This window comes from Rattus norvegicus, chromosome 3, assembly GCF_036323735.1.
Source record: "Rattus norvegicus strain BN/NHsdMcwi chromosome 3, GRCr8, whole genome shotgun sequence".
In the NCBI taxonomy this organism is placed as follows: domain Eukaryota; kingdom Metazoa; phylum Chordata; class Mammalia; order Rodentia; family Muridae; genus Rattus; species Rattus norvegicus.
In genome coordinates this window covers 123,408,792-123,425,753 of record NC_086021.1, presented here as the reverse complement: position 1 = coordinate 123,425,753, position 16,962 = coordinate 123,408,792, and the positions used below count along the sequence as shown (strand labels likewise).

At 39.5% G+C, this 16,962-nt stretch overlaps 1 long non-coding RNA gene across 2 annotated transcripts; it reads right to left on the bottom strand.

Moving 5' to 3' along the window:
• Nucleotides 1–404: 404 nt before the first annotated feature.
• On the bottom strand, nucleotides 405–12,711 carry LOC102555456 (uncharacterized). 2 transcript variants are annotated; one of them, XR_591618.4, is made up of 3 exons: nucleotides 11,789–12,711; nucleotides 9,788–9,917; nucleotides 405–1,029 (listed from the first exon to the last, which is right to left on the bottom strand). It is a non-coding gene; the product is annotated as an uncharacterized LOC102555456 (long non-coding RNA). The 2 variants fall into 2 exon arrangements; XR_010065331.1 differs by lacking the exon at nucleotides 405–1,029 and adding an exon at nucleotides 3,128–6,704.
• Nucleotides 12,712–16,962: the final 4,251 nt, after the last annotated feature.

Sequence of the window (16,962 nt, the reverse complement as noted above, 5' to 3'; positions counted from 1 at the left end):
TTGTGTGGTTAAGTCTTTTTAGGAGGACAAATGAAGATTATCCAGGCAGAGGTCTGAAACTAGATCTCTGCACAAGGAAACTCTTTCTTGAGCAGGAAGTACAATGTCCAACCACTTCCTACCTGGCTTGGCTCCAGGCAGATGATGAACTGCAAAAATATAATATACAGAGGGAATATTTATGTGTCCTCCCCCTTCATCAGAGATACACAGTATTTTTTCTCCCATGTCACAAACATTGTAGCCACAATTTACAAGTACATACACAATCAAATTTCTATTGATTTAAAGATGCGTTTCTTTGATGTCCTTTGCCTTAACCCCATTTATAAAGCTGTTTTGCATTATTTCAAACTGTCAATGATTTGTGACTCATGAATATTCAAATCCAATTTGCACTTATCTTTTTGGTATGCATGCTTCCTTTCAATATGTCCCTACACGTGCCCTTTTGTTTTGTATTTATTTGTAGGTTGTTTTGTTGAAATAATACAATTTTTTTTAAAGCCTAGTAAGTCCATTTAAAAACAAAGGGGAGTGATTAATGATTGGCTCTTCTTGGTCCCAGCCCACTGTCTCTATGTTGCCACTCAGAAAGTCCATTCATTCCAACAACCTGTCTTCGATATTAAAAATAGCATACACTTGCTGATTGATGTTAATTTTGGTGGGGTTGGGAGTGGGGAGCAGTTTTGCTGGACTCTGCATGTCTAAGAAAGAGTCCAAGAATTTGTAGATGAGCCCGAGCATTACAAAATAGAAAGAAAGGATTACTTGTTGTAGGAAAACAAAAAGTTCCAGCTGAATGGAGCTCTTCATGTCAGTGCAGATATCTTTTCCACTTTCGTGTGGAATGCTTGAAACGAGACCTAAGAGGACTACACATCCCTTTTAAAAGTCTCAGACGGCGATAGCTGGAGGAGACACTCAGGACTGGGTACTGCAGGTTGTCAGCGATGATTGACGCGCTCCAACTGCAGCACAGGGAGCCACCTGCCTACCAAACAAGCAGCTTCTTTCTTGCAAAACCTGTTTGAGGACAAACGGAAAGTGTTGTATGACAAAAAAAAATGGAGTTAAGAACATCTCTTTCATAACTGATTTCTGGACTCAGTCATGATTTCTAAGAAAATTGAAGCAACTAAATGTCCTGCGCTGCCAAAAAATATATGCAAATATAGAAATCTCTTTTATGCCAGTAGCTAAAATAGAAAACTAATAGATTTACAATGCTGTAGTGGTGTGTGTGTGTGTGTGTGTGTGTGTGTGTGTGTGTGTGTGTACGCGAGTGTAGGTCAGAGGACAACATTAGGTGTCAATCCTCCTCCTGTAGCTTGTTTGAGAAAGGGTCTGTAGCTGTCTCACCACTGCACAAGTCAGGCTAGCTGGCCAGAGCTGCTCCTCTCTCTCTCTCCTTGCCTTAAGAACACTGGGATTACAGATGTGATACCGTGGTGTTAGGCTTTATTTAGGCTCAAGAGTTCTGAATCCAGGTCTTCAAACTGCCAAAGCAAGTGCTTTCCCCACTGAGTGGTCTCTCCAACTCTCCCGCTCAATTTCTAGCCTTGCATTTAACCTGTACAGAAGTGTAAACCTCCTCTCATCTGGAGGAGATTTACATTTTAAATTTTTCTCATTGTTTCTCAATTAGAAATAGCACCTAGGTAAAATTGAACCATTCCAAAAGTTGCTAATCTTTTCTATAATGATTTTAAGATACACTTTATTTTTCATTTGTGTGTGTGTGTGTGTGTGTGTGTGTGTGTGTGTGTGGTGTGTAAATGCTGGCAGAGGCCAGAGGAGGGCATCAGATCCTTGTAGATGGAGTTATAGACGATGGTGAGACTGGTGTAGATACAGAGAATTGAACTCAAGCCCTTGGTAAGAGCAGCATGTTGTCAGAGTTGCTGAAAATCCCTCCAGCCCCTTGTTTTGTTTTTATCACGAGAAAATCTTCTGTTGTTATATTTTATTCCCATTTATACCAAAGTCCTTTATCTAAAAATGTTCATAATGTTTTCTTGACCTTATCTCTTTGTGTATGATTGTTTATATCATGATTATGCCCTGATTTGAAAATCAAACATCATAGATGCATCCTGTTACCTCAAGCTGCTTGTGAGTCTACTGTAACTATGTCTATGACTAAATGGTTCGCTACATGCGGCCTGACTTCTGACCTATGAATGCAAGCATTTCCTCCTGGGAGCTAGGAAACTTCTAAAGCAAAGATTCTAGCATTATGTTTCCTTGTTCTGGTATACTCTGGCTAACTTGATGTGTAAGTCAGATGGAGATGCTCTCACTTGGAAAGGCTGAATCACTCACAGGGTCTGGGGAAGAGGTGGAGGGCTACCTTATATTGTTATGAAAATCTATTGGGATTATTCAAATGCAAGATTTAGCATACTGACTGGCACCTGGTCAGTGTTCACCACAGAAGAGCTGTCCCTAAAGCTACCAGAAACTGTGCCTAGTCTGTAGTTAATTGTATTTTAGAATGAACAAAATTTGTCTTCTTAAAATGTATCCCAAGCCTCTCCTGTTTGTCATTAATACTATTAAAGCAAATGTTCTACTCCAGGGCAAGGCCCTTCCTCCTAACGGTGCTGCTCTTGGGACTCTGGTGAAACCTCCCACAATATCAAGGGGAAGTTTGCTGGAGCATGCTCTCTCTATATATCTCTCTATCTTTCTCTGTATCTATATCTATTTCTATATATGTGTGTGTGTACATATATATCTGTATCTCTCTGTATCTCTCTCCCTGTATCTCTGTCTTTCTCTCTGTCTCTCTGTCTCTGTCTCTCCCACACTATCATTTATTATGTATTTACCTATCTCCACCTCTCCCTTTATCTCTCCATCTCACTAGCCCTATCATTTGTCATCTAGCATCCATCGTCTATTTAATTATCATCTACTACCTACCTATTGATCTGTCTCTTAGTCTTTATTGTTCTGTCTTTCTCTGTCCCTGCTTCTCTCATACTATGATTTTTCATCCATCCACCCATCCATCCATCCACTCACCCACCCATCCATCCATCCATCCACCCACCCTCCCTCCCACCCATTCACCCACCCACCCACCCACCCATCCATCCATCTTTCTTTATCTCTCTGTCTCTGCCCCCCACTGTTTGTGTCTCTTTTGTCCCCTTCCCAACTCACTCTGTCTTTAACAATAGCACCCAACTATAGCATTCAGAGGAAGAGAAACACTTCCTCCCAGTGTGGTTACAGGAAAATAGAAGCCTCAAACCTTCTGTAGCTACCTGGCTTCCAGCCCATGGATAAACCTGATGCATACAAGAGGTCAATGCTAAGAGAAGAGATGGGAAGGAGACAGCACCTGCCTCAGCTCTTACCAATGAATAACTTTTTTTTCTGTTATGGCTTAAGCAAATCAGGATTTTCTATTCCTGGAAGCCAAAAAGTATTCTAAGTGATTCCGGGAGGCCACCTGAAGAGTGTCCAGCGCATGAGTTTCCATGCGTGTGTAAACAGGCAGGACCTGCTTCAGCCTCTACTGTGAATCTCCCCAGTCATATCTCCACATCTCTGAGCACTCTGCAACTGTGTCGCCACAAAGTGCATGTCTTTTTGAAATAGAATACAACCCTTCAAGATTTCCCCAACCTCCTCACAGCTCACAGAACTGAAATGTCCAACCTAGCTTTATAGAGGTGGAATTCAAGGCAAAAGGTGAGTTCATAGCCACTACTGCTGTGACTCTGTCACTGGGTGGCAGACCACAGTCCGCAGGCGTTTAGCATTCATTATGTATCGTAAGTTTTCTTGGTCCTCTTGAAATCACAACTCTAAGTAAAATGATAGCACACAATCACCAAAATGAAGGGATTTTTTTAAATTGTTATTTCAGAGTTCCCTATTTCTATTTCCAACTGCTGAACAGAACTGTCTATATATAACTTTAAGATATGTGAAGGTCCTCAAGTTTAATCTTTCATCTATGTAAAGAGAACAAACTGAGATTGCTTTATAGTTTAGAAACCTAGATAATGAGTTGAATGGTCAAGATAAGAAACACTCAACTAAGTCAGACAATGAACTTTTTCCATAACGCTGAAGCAGTTTGTACTCCTCTACCCTGTGATTCCCCAAACTATCTATGATTTAATCTTCCGTGGCTCTCCCGGGGCTACAGAGACAGTTTGCCCTTGAACAGTCAGTAAAGCAGAGACCAGGTGGTTCTCTATGGCCTAAAATGCACAGAACCACGGGTCTGGAGACACTCTTTGATATTATCTAAGGGGCCAGGCACAGGTAATTCCAGAGCCCTGCCTAGGATCATACAAGAGACAAGCCAGCTGACCTCCCAGCGTTCTTCTTTTTAGTATCTGCTTCTTAGGTAAAGTAGCTCTTCAAATTTGCATGAATGAATACATTACAAAATGTAATGCATGGGGTAAGTTGTTGATGCTTAGTTCATCTCCATGAGAACCTGCCTGTGCCATAAGGTTCGGCTTTATGGTTTGTTTGTTTGTTTACTCTTTTAAGGTATAGAAAGGGAAGCCACTGGTCTTTTTTTAAAAGCAGAATCCTACTAGCCATAGAGTAATAGACTAAAATACATAATACACATTTAAAATATGGCATTAGTAGACCAATACACTTCAGTATGCAAGAAGTTAAAAACCAATAAGACATGAACAAATTAATATAAAATAAGTTATGTAATAGAGCATGACTGAAAAGGAAAGTAGATGTAGATTGTTGACTAATAATTCTTAAAGAAATTGAAGGAGGGATTAAAAATCCTTCTTTGAAAGTATTGCTGTATTATTTTTGAAAGGAACACTACATATTTTTAAGAAACTGATCATTTTGATCAGATATTTTTTTTTGTCTGAGAACAAACTGGGAAGAAATCTTCCTCAAGTATAATTCTTTGTGTGAAAATAACAAAATTCTGCTACCAAAATTAGGCAAAATTTTTTAACATTAAAGAAAAGAGAAAAGGAGAAATGACTAGCTCCTTTCTCACTGCAACGAAAACTTAAAACTCAGAAGCAAGGTTATATTAGCCAAATCTAGTTATGCAATTCAGTACCCTCACCAACTTATAGATCCAGCCAGATACATAGGTGTAGTCTAATATTGAAAAGACTGGAAGTCCAATATCACAGTGAGAATAGAAGAAAAGTAACTTATTGCACGAAGAAAAATAAACTGACAATATTTAACATTCAGTTAAAACATTAAGATCTTAGTAAATTGGGTAAGGAGTGGAGGGGAAATTCCTCAGTCTGATTAAGATCCTTATCAGTTAGCTGCAGTAAATAACATCTGTAATGGAGAAAAGGGAGGAATGAGATAATGATGTGTTCTATGTAGGAATTCCTCTCTTCAGACTTGTCCTGGAGATTTGGTCCTAGATAAGGCAAGAAGGAAAGGGGGGATGAGGGGAAGGCTTGGGGGGAAAATGTCAAATAAAAGAAAAACAAAAAGAAGAAAGAAAGGGAAGAAGAAGGGAAGGAAGAAACTGCTATTGTATTTAGACAATAATACTGTTATTTGCACAAACTGAGCACCCAAGGAAGAGAATTTACAGACAAACCGGTATTAGAAAGGTAACTGAAGGATCACCAAGGAAGCAATGTAGTTGGCATGTTGATTGTATTGGAAATATACTGCACTTTTAGAGGAAACAAAATCTATTGGTAATAGCTTACGTCAAATGAAAAGGAAAAGCAATTAGGAGTTGAATAATTTCATAGAGTGTCTATCTTTATAACCTCAGAAGACAAAACAAATTTTTTATATAAGACAGAACAGAAGCCATAAGAAAATATGTAGACATATTAATCTATGGTAAAACTTAACAGTTAAGTTCATCAAAACATTTTTAAATTAAAGAAGAGGACAAGGGGGAGGAGGAGGAGGAGAAAAAGCAAAAATGGAAGGAAATAATTTCGACATAGATTTTATAAAACTAATAATAAAAAAGAAACCTCTGTGGAGAAATGGAGGAAACGCACAAATAGGCTTCTTACAGAGGAGTGTGACCCACAAGAAAGCATTCAGCTTAGGAAATGAGTGCTTAAAACCACAGTGAGCTCCTCCCTCACTTGGAAAAAGGTAAAAGAAGGGGACACAGAGATGGAGATGAGGAAAAGGAAGAACCAAGAGTTACAGAGTTAGCTGTGAGCAGGTATATATCATACAAATGTGTGTTATGCATTATGTATAATAATGTAAAGCCCAGTTTAGACCCTGAGTTTATGAAAATCTTTGCATATGAACTTCAAGAGTCATGTACCAGAATGCTTACACCAGAGCTCTCTACAACAGTAGCAATAAAATGGCAACAGCCCAAAGAAGGAAAGATAAATAAATTGTGTTATTTTTACACAATGAAATGGCAAGAAGAAACTGAAGTGAATTAATTATGGCTACATAGATACACAAATTTAATCCTAAAAATGCAGTCTTGAATGAAAACCAAAATCTAGAAAGATGAATTTAGATGCGATGAGCTTTAAAAATAAAAGCAAAGATGCAGTATGTTATTTAGGAATATAATGCAGTACAAATACATTCTTCCTCTATATTTGTAGGGAATTAGTTACCGTCAGGATTCCTTTTAGATGTTAAAATACATGGGTGCCCAAGTCTTCTATAGAACAGGCTGTAGGGCCAGCAAAACAGCTCGGCAGGTAAAGGTGCTTTCCTTCAAGCTTGAAGATTCGAGTTTGATCCCCACGACGCACATGGCGGAAAGAGAAATCGAACTCTAATAGTTTTTCTTTGGCCTCACACCTCACACATTCACCCAAACATATTTAAAAATAAAAAAATAAATGTGTGTATGTGTACATGTGTGTAACTTAAAAATGTGCTTCAATGATTTTATAAAACTTGCGTGCATCCCTCTGCATATTATTTTTCCTTTGAGACAAGGCATTATTACACGTTGATTTCAAACGTGTGTTTATCCTAGGCCAACTTCCACCTTGGGATCTGCTAGCTTCAGCCTCTCAAATGCCTCCCACGCATGTTTAATCAACTCTGTGTTTATTATAAAGCCTGACACAATGTAAATGCTTTGTAGATACTTGTTATAGTGCATTATTTGGGGAACAATAACATGGGAGAAAGGTCATACATAATCAGTGTTGATTCAGTGTTTTTAAAAAGTAGTTTTCTTCTGAGGAGCTAGAAAGTTGGTTCGTGGCTCAACAGTTAAAAAACTTACTGCTCTTGTAAAAGACACAAATTCAGCGCCCATGCTGGGCAGATCACACTTACCTGTAACTTCGACTTTACAGGGTCTGACACTCTCTAGTGGTCTCAGTTGGTCCGTGAACACACCACACACACACACACACACACACACACACACACACACACACACACACACACACACATACAAATTAAAATAAGTCTCTAAAATATTTTCCATCAGGGATTGATTGAATCTACGTGTGATTCTATGTGTGCACACAGGCCAATATATTAACAACATGTAACATATGCTATATATAATTGAAATCATTTATATGAGATTTGATATATAGTCCAACTGACCAACTACTGACTAGGACAGATTTACTTACTCTAACAGAAAAAGCAGATAATAAAAGATTTTTACAAGCCTGTGACTGTGTGTAATACTCTCTCCTTCATTGAGTAGCTCGTTCACAAATACTCCTGTAACATCTACACATTTTCCTCTGTGACAAGTACATTCAAAGCAGAAGTAGAAGAAGAATCAGTGGGCCTGTGAAACACTAACACCGTGACTAAGGAGCAAAGAGTAACAACGACTATGGAGAAGACAACACATGCCAGAAATCCTAGGTCTAGGTGAGGCATGAAGTAGAAATTTGAGAACAAGTTAGAGGGTTCTGAGTAGCTTGTAGAAAAAGGAGAAATTGAAGAAAGGAACAAAACACGACGGAAGAGAAAGAGACAGAGGGAAAAGAGTGGGGAGAGTGCTCCTTCTACAACAGTGAATCTCCACAGAAATCAGGCAACTCTGGAGAATAACTGAAGCTCAAGGCAGCAAAGGTGAAGTGTAGAGGCTGAGAAACACTTCCTACAACAACGAATTCTTCAATCAAACAAATCAAAAATGACCGAAGTGTAAGGTGAAGACTCTCCTGGGGGATATCTCAAAACACTCAAACTGTGAGAGATTCTTAGGGATGTTGATTTAAATATGTGTACCCTTCAGCCTTTTTTCTTTTAATTCTAGGAAATTAATTCTGATTTTGAAGAAATAACTATTACTTCATTTCCAAAGATGGGTATCACAAGAGTTTATATAAAAATAGGTATATGTAAAATATGTGTCCGTATAAATCATACATATTTTTAGACTGGGCTAGCTTTCCATTACTGTGACTAATTATCTGAAACACTTAATTTATAAGAGAGATGGCACATACACTTTTAGCTCACAGTTTTGGCAATTTTATCTCCAAATTCAGCTACTCTATTTGCTTCTCTCCTATGGCAAAGCAGTGTGTATCAGGCATGAGTACATTGTAGAAGAAAACCATTTGGGGAGGAAAAGAATAAAGAATGGAGAAAGGTTTGGGGGTTCATCATTTCCCTCAAGAGTTCTCCAGTAACATACCAACCTCCCCTCAGGCTCAATTCTTCACTTGATCTTAGACAAAAGGCCGAGAAGTGATCAGGCCCAATTCTTAAAGGTCTCATTACTTCCCAGGAGGGCCATTCCAGGGATCAACACATGGAATCTTGAAGGACATTCAAGTTTCATCTGAAGCTTGTAGACAGTTCTCTATATGAAAAACACTACACTAAAAACAAAACACCATTGATAGGCATTTAAAACAGTATCATCACAGGGGCTGGAGAAATGGCTCAACTATTGACAGCATTAGCAAATGGAAATGGCCTGGGTTAGGTTCCCAGCACTCACTTGACAGTTCACAACCATCTATAACTCCAGTTCTAGGCAATCCAATGCCTTCTTCTGACTGCCATAGACACCAGGCATGCACGTTGTGTACAGATTTCCATATAAGTAAAACACACATAAATAAACCAAAATAAACAAAGCTTAAAAAATAAGTAACTCAAAAATAGTAATATCACAAGGAAGAGGTCAAGATGAGGGAGATAACGGTCAGGTGGAAAGGGGCCGGTAAGATGACTCAGTACCACCAAGCTTGAGGACCTAAGTTTAATTGCCAGGACCCACTAATGTAAAGTGAAAACTGACATCAGCAAGTTATACTCTGATCTTCATACAGGAACTGTGGCATGTCCTCCTCTAGCCAACACACACACACACACACACAAACACACACACACACACACACACAAATAAACGTAATTTAAATTTTTAATATAAGAAGATATAAATATATGCAGTAAGACATATGCTTCTTAGTACTTTATTGGGTAGAAGACAAACAAATCAACTATGTCTCACAAATTGGCAGACAGCAATAAAAAACAGGAGGACACAATTAAAGTCACAACGATGAGAGAAGAGTAAGTTGTAAGAGAGGGCGATGACATATACAAAAGATTGGGAGAAAGAAAGACCCAACTTTAGACACTTAAGGGGCTAAACGATAATTTAAGTCCCAGGTTGTAGAGATAATTGTCTATAGCTAAACTAGGAGAACACATGCATGATACATATGGACGTATATGCGCACTTAATTAATGTGCAATTAATGACTAAAGATAGCTTTTGAGATGTGAGATGGGGAAAGAGACCAGAGGAGCAAGCTGAGACAATTAAAGCCCATGGACAAGAGCAGCAGAAGTGAGTACTTACCAGGGTTCTATCACTTTGAGATCTGGACATCAGTGGAATATCACTCGAGTTTGGTAGCACCATCAAGGCAAAGTAAGTCAGACTTAGACATCAATCACAGCTGAGAGGGAAGTGATCAACTTTGTAAAGACTGTAGAAAGAATGGACTCAGATTGGGTTATTTTATTAACATGTCTAATTGTATCTGAATGCCTCCTGGGTTCAGAAATAAACAGTCCTGTTTTATAATTCTTCTCCAGGCATAAGTTCCAAATCATTTTTTAAGCTACATCTGTGCTGAGCTTAGCCCAACTTACTATATAAATAAGACCTAATTGGTATAGTACACTAATGCAATCTTTTTGTAAGGTGACATTTTCCACGGAATCTGTATATAATATCACCTTTTAAATTTAGCCCAGTTTTCCTATTATATACTCCAGTCACCAAGGGAAACATTATTTAAATTTTTCTCCATTCCACATATACTCCAGCCAGCCTGCTGCAGTAGAGTAAAATTGCAATATTACACTCTTATTTCATTACTAATACTTGGGTTAATAAAAAGCTAGACATTAATAAGTTGATATCTCTGATAATTTGGAAGGATTTAGAAGACGGAGTTGTAGTTGGGAGGAGAGGTACTGCCGTTTGCCTGGACCTTTCCCAGGGAAGTCTCCTCCATTCTTATTTTTCCCTTCACAACCTCTTCAATGTTCCCATAGCAGCCTTGGTGTACTTCTACCTTGCTTCTTGCCAGAGTCTGCTTACCTCAAGCCAAAAGTACATTTAATCACTCTCCTGTGTCAACACCTGTAAGTGTTCTTGAGAAACAAGGAAACTCGGCAATGTTTTGAATGTTTGCATTAAGGTAGGAAGGAATGAGTAAGTAATTTCTATCACTTCATTAGTGTGATCAATCCTAGCCTGGTGTCTGTGGGCTAGGATTTGGTGCTGTGTTCCTTAGAGGCGTTCCTAGCACATCACTGTGTTCTAAAGAATTATGAAGCTTCTATGCTACCCATGTTGCTAATCCCCAACTGAGTCTTCATTTGAAAATTAATGCTGCTGTATCTTATACGTCTGGAACACACTATTATGCTTCCTGGTAAAACTTCCAATTTGTGCTCATAAATTTGTTTTTAACCTGTCAAGCATGCATCTCTCGCTCCTTTGCATACCTGTTCTATCCCTTGTGAAATCACGGGGTTCTAAATTGCCAAGACATACTTTATTTCAGCAGTAATTTAGTAGAAGAAAAGCTACTGGTGGTTGAAGGTGTGTCTCTTGTGCCTCCCACCCTAGCTCCTCTCCTCTTCTCCCTGCACCAACAGAAAAAAAAGAGCCCCCACATGTATTACTCAACAAGACATTATGTAAGGAACAGTGATTGTGGGGCCACAGTTCAGGGATTTGGTCCCTGGGTTGTCACTGCTTTGAGTTAATTAGGTCTAGAATGTATTAATTGCCTGCCCTGGGGCTTAATTTCCTCACATATGAAATAAGAAAGTCGTACCAAATAATGATTGTTAAAAATAACATAGTATCTTATTTATTAAGTCTTTGCTAAATGTAAGGGACTTGTACTATACATATATATATATATATGTATATATTAAAAATTAAATGAGCTAATATATATTACTGGGACCCTAGAAATCAACAAGCAAACCAAACTTGACCCATTCTCGACATACTGTGGAATTCTGTGGCCCATGCTTACTGTGGAATTCTGAAACCATTCATGCCAACCCTAGGCTTGGAAAACTAGAAAGACAAAATAAAGAAAGTATTGAGGAACCAACATAAGTTGCCCAGCAATGTCAGATATTGTCAGGATTTTTTGCCTATAGCCATAGATTTTTTTAAAAAGCCAAAAACAGACAAACAACAACAACAAAAAACAAAAACAAAAACCCTACTTTTAATAATGGTTTTCAAATGCTTTGACTCCCCCCTCCTTCTAGCCCACCATCCAAAGATAGGGGAGAAGAGAGGGTAAAAAGACAAGGGGATGCAGACCTGTTTAGAAGTAGTTCCTCGGGCGACTCCAACCCCCGTTGTAGGATACCAGCAGTCCAGTTCAGTAGTGTCAGGATACAAAACATGAATCAGCAGTGCTGGCAAGACCCAACAGAAACTGCCAGGCCTCCATCCAATTGGCAGGAGTCAGCAGGAGAGACCAGGACCAGCAGAGATGCCAGGAGAAGTTATCTGGCATGCTTCTCTCAATGAAGTGAAGACTAAGAATGAGACCGACAAAACATTGCAAAGCTAGCTATGTAAGTGTGCCGTCACTGTCTGTTGAGTCCTATTTATATTCTCTCCACACATCACATGTCCTCTCAGGGGTCTTGTCTCAGCAAAACATCACATGAGTCTGTATCAGCAAAACACCATGTGAGTTGAGTCTGCGTCAGCTAACATATCCAGAAACTTCCACTTCACTTGCCTCAGGTTATTGATATCTAAAGCATTAGAAAGTGACATGAAACAGATATATTAAGACAAATGGGGACAAGCTAATCCAGGATGTTTTTGCACAGCAAAGGAAACTATCTGCAGGATTAAGAGAATATATCTGCAAATTCATTATCCAGCAAGAGACTAGTATGCACAATATATAAGGAACCTTAAATGTATAGCATAAAATGACAGGGGCTGGAGAGATATCTCAGTGCTCAAGAACACTGACTGATCTTCCAGAGCACCTGGGTTCAATTTCCAGCACCCAAATTGCTAATCACAACAGTCTGTAACTAGTTCCATGGGACTCTGACAGCCACTTCTGGCATACTTGGGCAGTACACTTGCAAGTAGGACACTGACATACATGCAGGCAAAATACTAACACATATCATGTAAAAATTATATGATAGCACACAGCTTTACTTCTGAAGAACAGGCAGATCTCTATAAGTTAGAGGCCAGTCTTCTTTACATAGTGAATTCCAGTACAGCTAGAGCTATGTAAAAGACCTTGTCTAAGATGATAGACAGACAGACAGACAGACAGACAGACAGATAGATAGATAGATAGATAGATGATAGATACGTACATACATAGATACATAGATAGATATATATATAAATAGATACATAGATGATATAGAAGATAGATAAACACAAATTAGTTAAAGATGAGTCAAAGATCTGAATAAAACGTTCTCAAAATATATCACATACATGGTCAAAAATTATATGAAAAAATGCTAAATATCATCAGTCTTCCAAGAAATAAATATTAAAACTACAATGAGATATAACATTCCAGTTAGAACACCTGCCATCAAAAAGACAGAACAATAGCGAATGTTCATAGTAGACAAAGCTGCCCCGAGAAATCATGAAATATTAAATGAGAGTCTCAGTGTCAGGCATAGGATGACTCTATTTGAGGTCCCTATTGGTCAGGGAGATCCCATTAGTCTCCGAAACAAAATAGAATATGGCCCATCAGGACTAGACTAAGTTGCTGAAGGCCTCACATAGTTTGGTTGCAGGGCAAAGAAATCAGCCTTCAACTCTGGGGAGGCAGAGACAGGCATATTTCTGAGTTCATGCAATTCGGCCACTAGGCATCTATCCAAAAGAAATTAAATCATTATATCAAAGCCATTGAGTTTCTACACCCCCTTGTTTACTGTAGTATTATTCATAATTACCTGTTGTCAAACCAACCAAGGTGAACATTAATATATGGGTAGGTAAAGGAAATAGCAGTCACTATGAAGGTGTGTGTGTGTGTGTGTGTGTGTGTGTGTGTGTGTGTGTGTGTGTGTGTGTGTGAATATTATGCCACCATAAGAGAAAAATGAAGTTTTGTCATTTGTAACAACATATAAGGAACTGGAGGTCATTATGTTACATGAAACAAGCCAGAGACCAATTGGTACATACTAGATGATACGAAAATGAAAGGCCCGTCTCATCCAAGAGTAGAGAGGAATACTAATCTCTGGAAACTAGAGCAGGTAGAGGGAGAGGTTGTGGAAAGAAGTTAGAGAAAACCAATGCTGAAGTGGAAGTCTGCTTCAGCAAACCTTCTTCTCACAAGACAGCCTCCAGAAAAACATCCCATGACACAACCGAGTTTTCAAGAACACCAGAAATTCCCACTTCTACACAGCACAGTTAGATGGAACCCATCCTGGTTGTTTGTAGCGCAGTAGGGTAAACTATGGGTTTCAACAATCTGTGACACGTTCCGAAGCAACTAGAAGAATATGAAAGATTTTAGCATTTAGAAATGATTAGCATTTGCTGATATGGAAGTACTGTTTGCCCTGATTTGACCATCACACCTTGTAAATATATTTTAAATCATGGTACTGAATCCCATAGAAATGTACAAGTGTTAAGCCTCAGTTTGAATGAAAGAGCGTGGGTGACTTACAAAACCACTAACAAGTGGGGACAGACCCAGGACCTGCCTCCAGGCCACAGGAGTCCCCTCAGTTTCTCCAGATCTCTTTTGTTCTGGGGTTCCAAAAGCCCTCAGAAGTGACAGATTCTTTCAGCCTTGGGGGTGCTTGGATGAGATGGAGATGAGGTTTGCCTCATATCCCTTGGAACAGCAAGTGGTTTATGTGAACATTCTTCCCATTCCAGGGCTGTGGCTTGCCTCTTGACACTTTTAACTTATAATCACAAAGGAAGGGAGCTGTATTTTTACTATTTTTTAAAGTCTTCTTTCAATAGTGCTCTCCAAATTAAGAACTTTTAATTTGGAGAACAACTTTCCATCTCCAAGGTACAGTCTAATGTATGTAAGAGTACACTCTTATTTGAGGGCTTGCTTTCTGCCATTTTAATTACTCATAGTCAACCACAGTCCCTAAACATGAAATGAGAAAGTCAGGAACTAAATGATTCATTAAGTTTTAAGAATTTTTGCTACAGCATAATTTTTTTATAATTTTTAAGTAAGTTTATTTATTATTTATCATATTATGATTATATTTTTATTATTTATTATCTTTCATTATTGCTGTCACTTTCTATCAGTGTTATCAGTAATTATCTGAGGTCAAGGGGCCCATCCCCTATCTGTCTGCCTCTCTGTCAGAGAGATAAAAAGTCCCACTGAGTTCTCTTAGTCATGGGAAGCTTCCAGTACAAGCACTTTCTGACCTATAGACAGGTTGCAGTTGGTTGCAGTCTGGAATGGGACACAAATCATATAAAAGCCCAAGTGCAACTAGGGTTTTATTAGGCTTTTGACCAGTTCAATCCAGAATCTAACTCATCAAGACTTACAAACAGGAGCTGGTGAGATGGCTCAAGAGTTAAGAGTACGTGCTGCTCTTCCAGAGGTCCTGAGTTCAAATTCCAGCAACCACATGGTGGCTCACAATCATCTGTAATGAGATCTGATGCCCTCCTCTGGTATGTCTGAAAACAGCTACAGTGTACTTATATATAATAAATAAATCTAAAAGAAAAAAATTACAACCAGATTTCCCGGTAGGGATCACAGCAAGCAGTAAGACTGGGGACTACTAGCTATCTGCCCAGGTCAATACTTGAGCTTGGTTTGTTCTGGCTACCTCTGAGTGGCTACAGCCCAGCATCATGGATGGGTCTGAGCCAAGAGTGGCCACGAGGAACAGGGCTAAAATGATTAATGACCCACCTTGAACTCCCATCCTATCTCCTGTTTGTTCTTAGATCAGAATGGAGATAAAGAGTGGAAGAGTTTCATTTTTGCATGATTGTATAAATACTTTCAACTTTTGGCACAATATCTACCCACAAGCAATGACATCGTCTGAGTTAGCAGGGTCATTTATACTCCTTTCGAAAGAGTGTCTCCATAGGTAGACCAGGCTAAATAGAAACCTAAGGAGTTGAAGTTTCTGTCGTAACTAGTTGGTCAGTACAGAACTGAGGAATTGGCTTCTCCAAGGAAATTGCCCCAAACCCTGCCCACAGGATACCTTTTTCCCAGAACAGTGAATTTCCTGTGATTGAATCCTAGTTTGGCAAGACCTTGTAAATCATTTGAAAACAGTAGGTAGCTTCTGCAGATCTCGGAGGGAAAATGGACTTGGGGGTGGAATAAGGTGAATTTTAGGTATCTGTGGAGAACTGGTGCAAAGAAATCTCTACTTCAATCTGAAAATGGAAGGAGCCAGAGAGGTCAAGGATACCACAAGAAGACGTACAGAATCATCCAAACTGGACCCATGGGGGCTCACAGAAAACGAATCACCAACCAAAAAGCATGGAGGGGTTGGACCTGGGATCCTACACGTGTGTAGAAGACGTGAAGCTATGTCTTCACTTGGGTCCTCTAACAATCGGAGTCCGGGTTGTTTCGAACTCTGTTGCCTGCTGTTGGATTCTTAGCTGGACTACATTATTGGGCCAACCTCAGTGGGAGAGGCTATGCGTAGTCCTGCTGTAACTTGCTGTGACAAAGCCCTTTGGTACCCATGGGGGACTTCCCCTTCTTGGAGGAGAAGGGGAGGGGAGAAGAGAGGGAAGAGGTTTGTAAGGGTGGGACTGGGAGGAGAGGAGGGAGAGGAGCGGTGATCCGGGATGTTAAGTGAGTACACAAACAAATAAATGGATAAAAGAAAGCAAGAAAGAAAAGGAGGGACGAAGGAAGAAATCCCTATTTCAAACAGGCCTTGTGCGTGTGAAAGTCAACTGCTGTAGGAGAGCCTAGAAAAGGGAGGTGATCAACTTGAACTCACAAAGATCAAGAGTTGCAAACTTACCCCAAATTAGCTTTTATTTAGTAATTTGCTTTTGAGGAAGGCATGGATAACTTAAATAGAGGCAAAAAAGTAATGTCTAATACACCCTTTAAGGTAACCCGAGGTAACGTGATACAGTGGGGTGGGGTGTGTGTGTGTGTGTGTGTGTGTGTGTGTGTGTGTGTGTGTGTGTGTGTGTTAAGGGCGTTGGGAGGGAGGTCCTTGGCCCTTAGGCTCTTGTTGCTTTGTTTACATGAAGTTAACCTGGAGAAGCTGAATCACAATAAAAGGCAGAGGAGAGTATTTTAATTTCGAAAAATAAAAGTAACGCGTTCTCTTTAGGGTCGGGCAATCTTGACTGCAGACTTAGAAATGAAAGCGCTCCGAAGAGGGGGGGGGGAGGAGGAGGAGGAGGAGGAGGAGGAGGAGGAGGAGGAGGAGGAGGAGGAGGAGGAGGAGGAGGAGGAGGGGGAGGAGGAGGAGGAGGAGGAG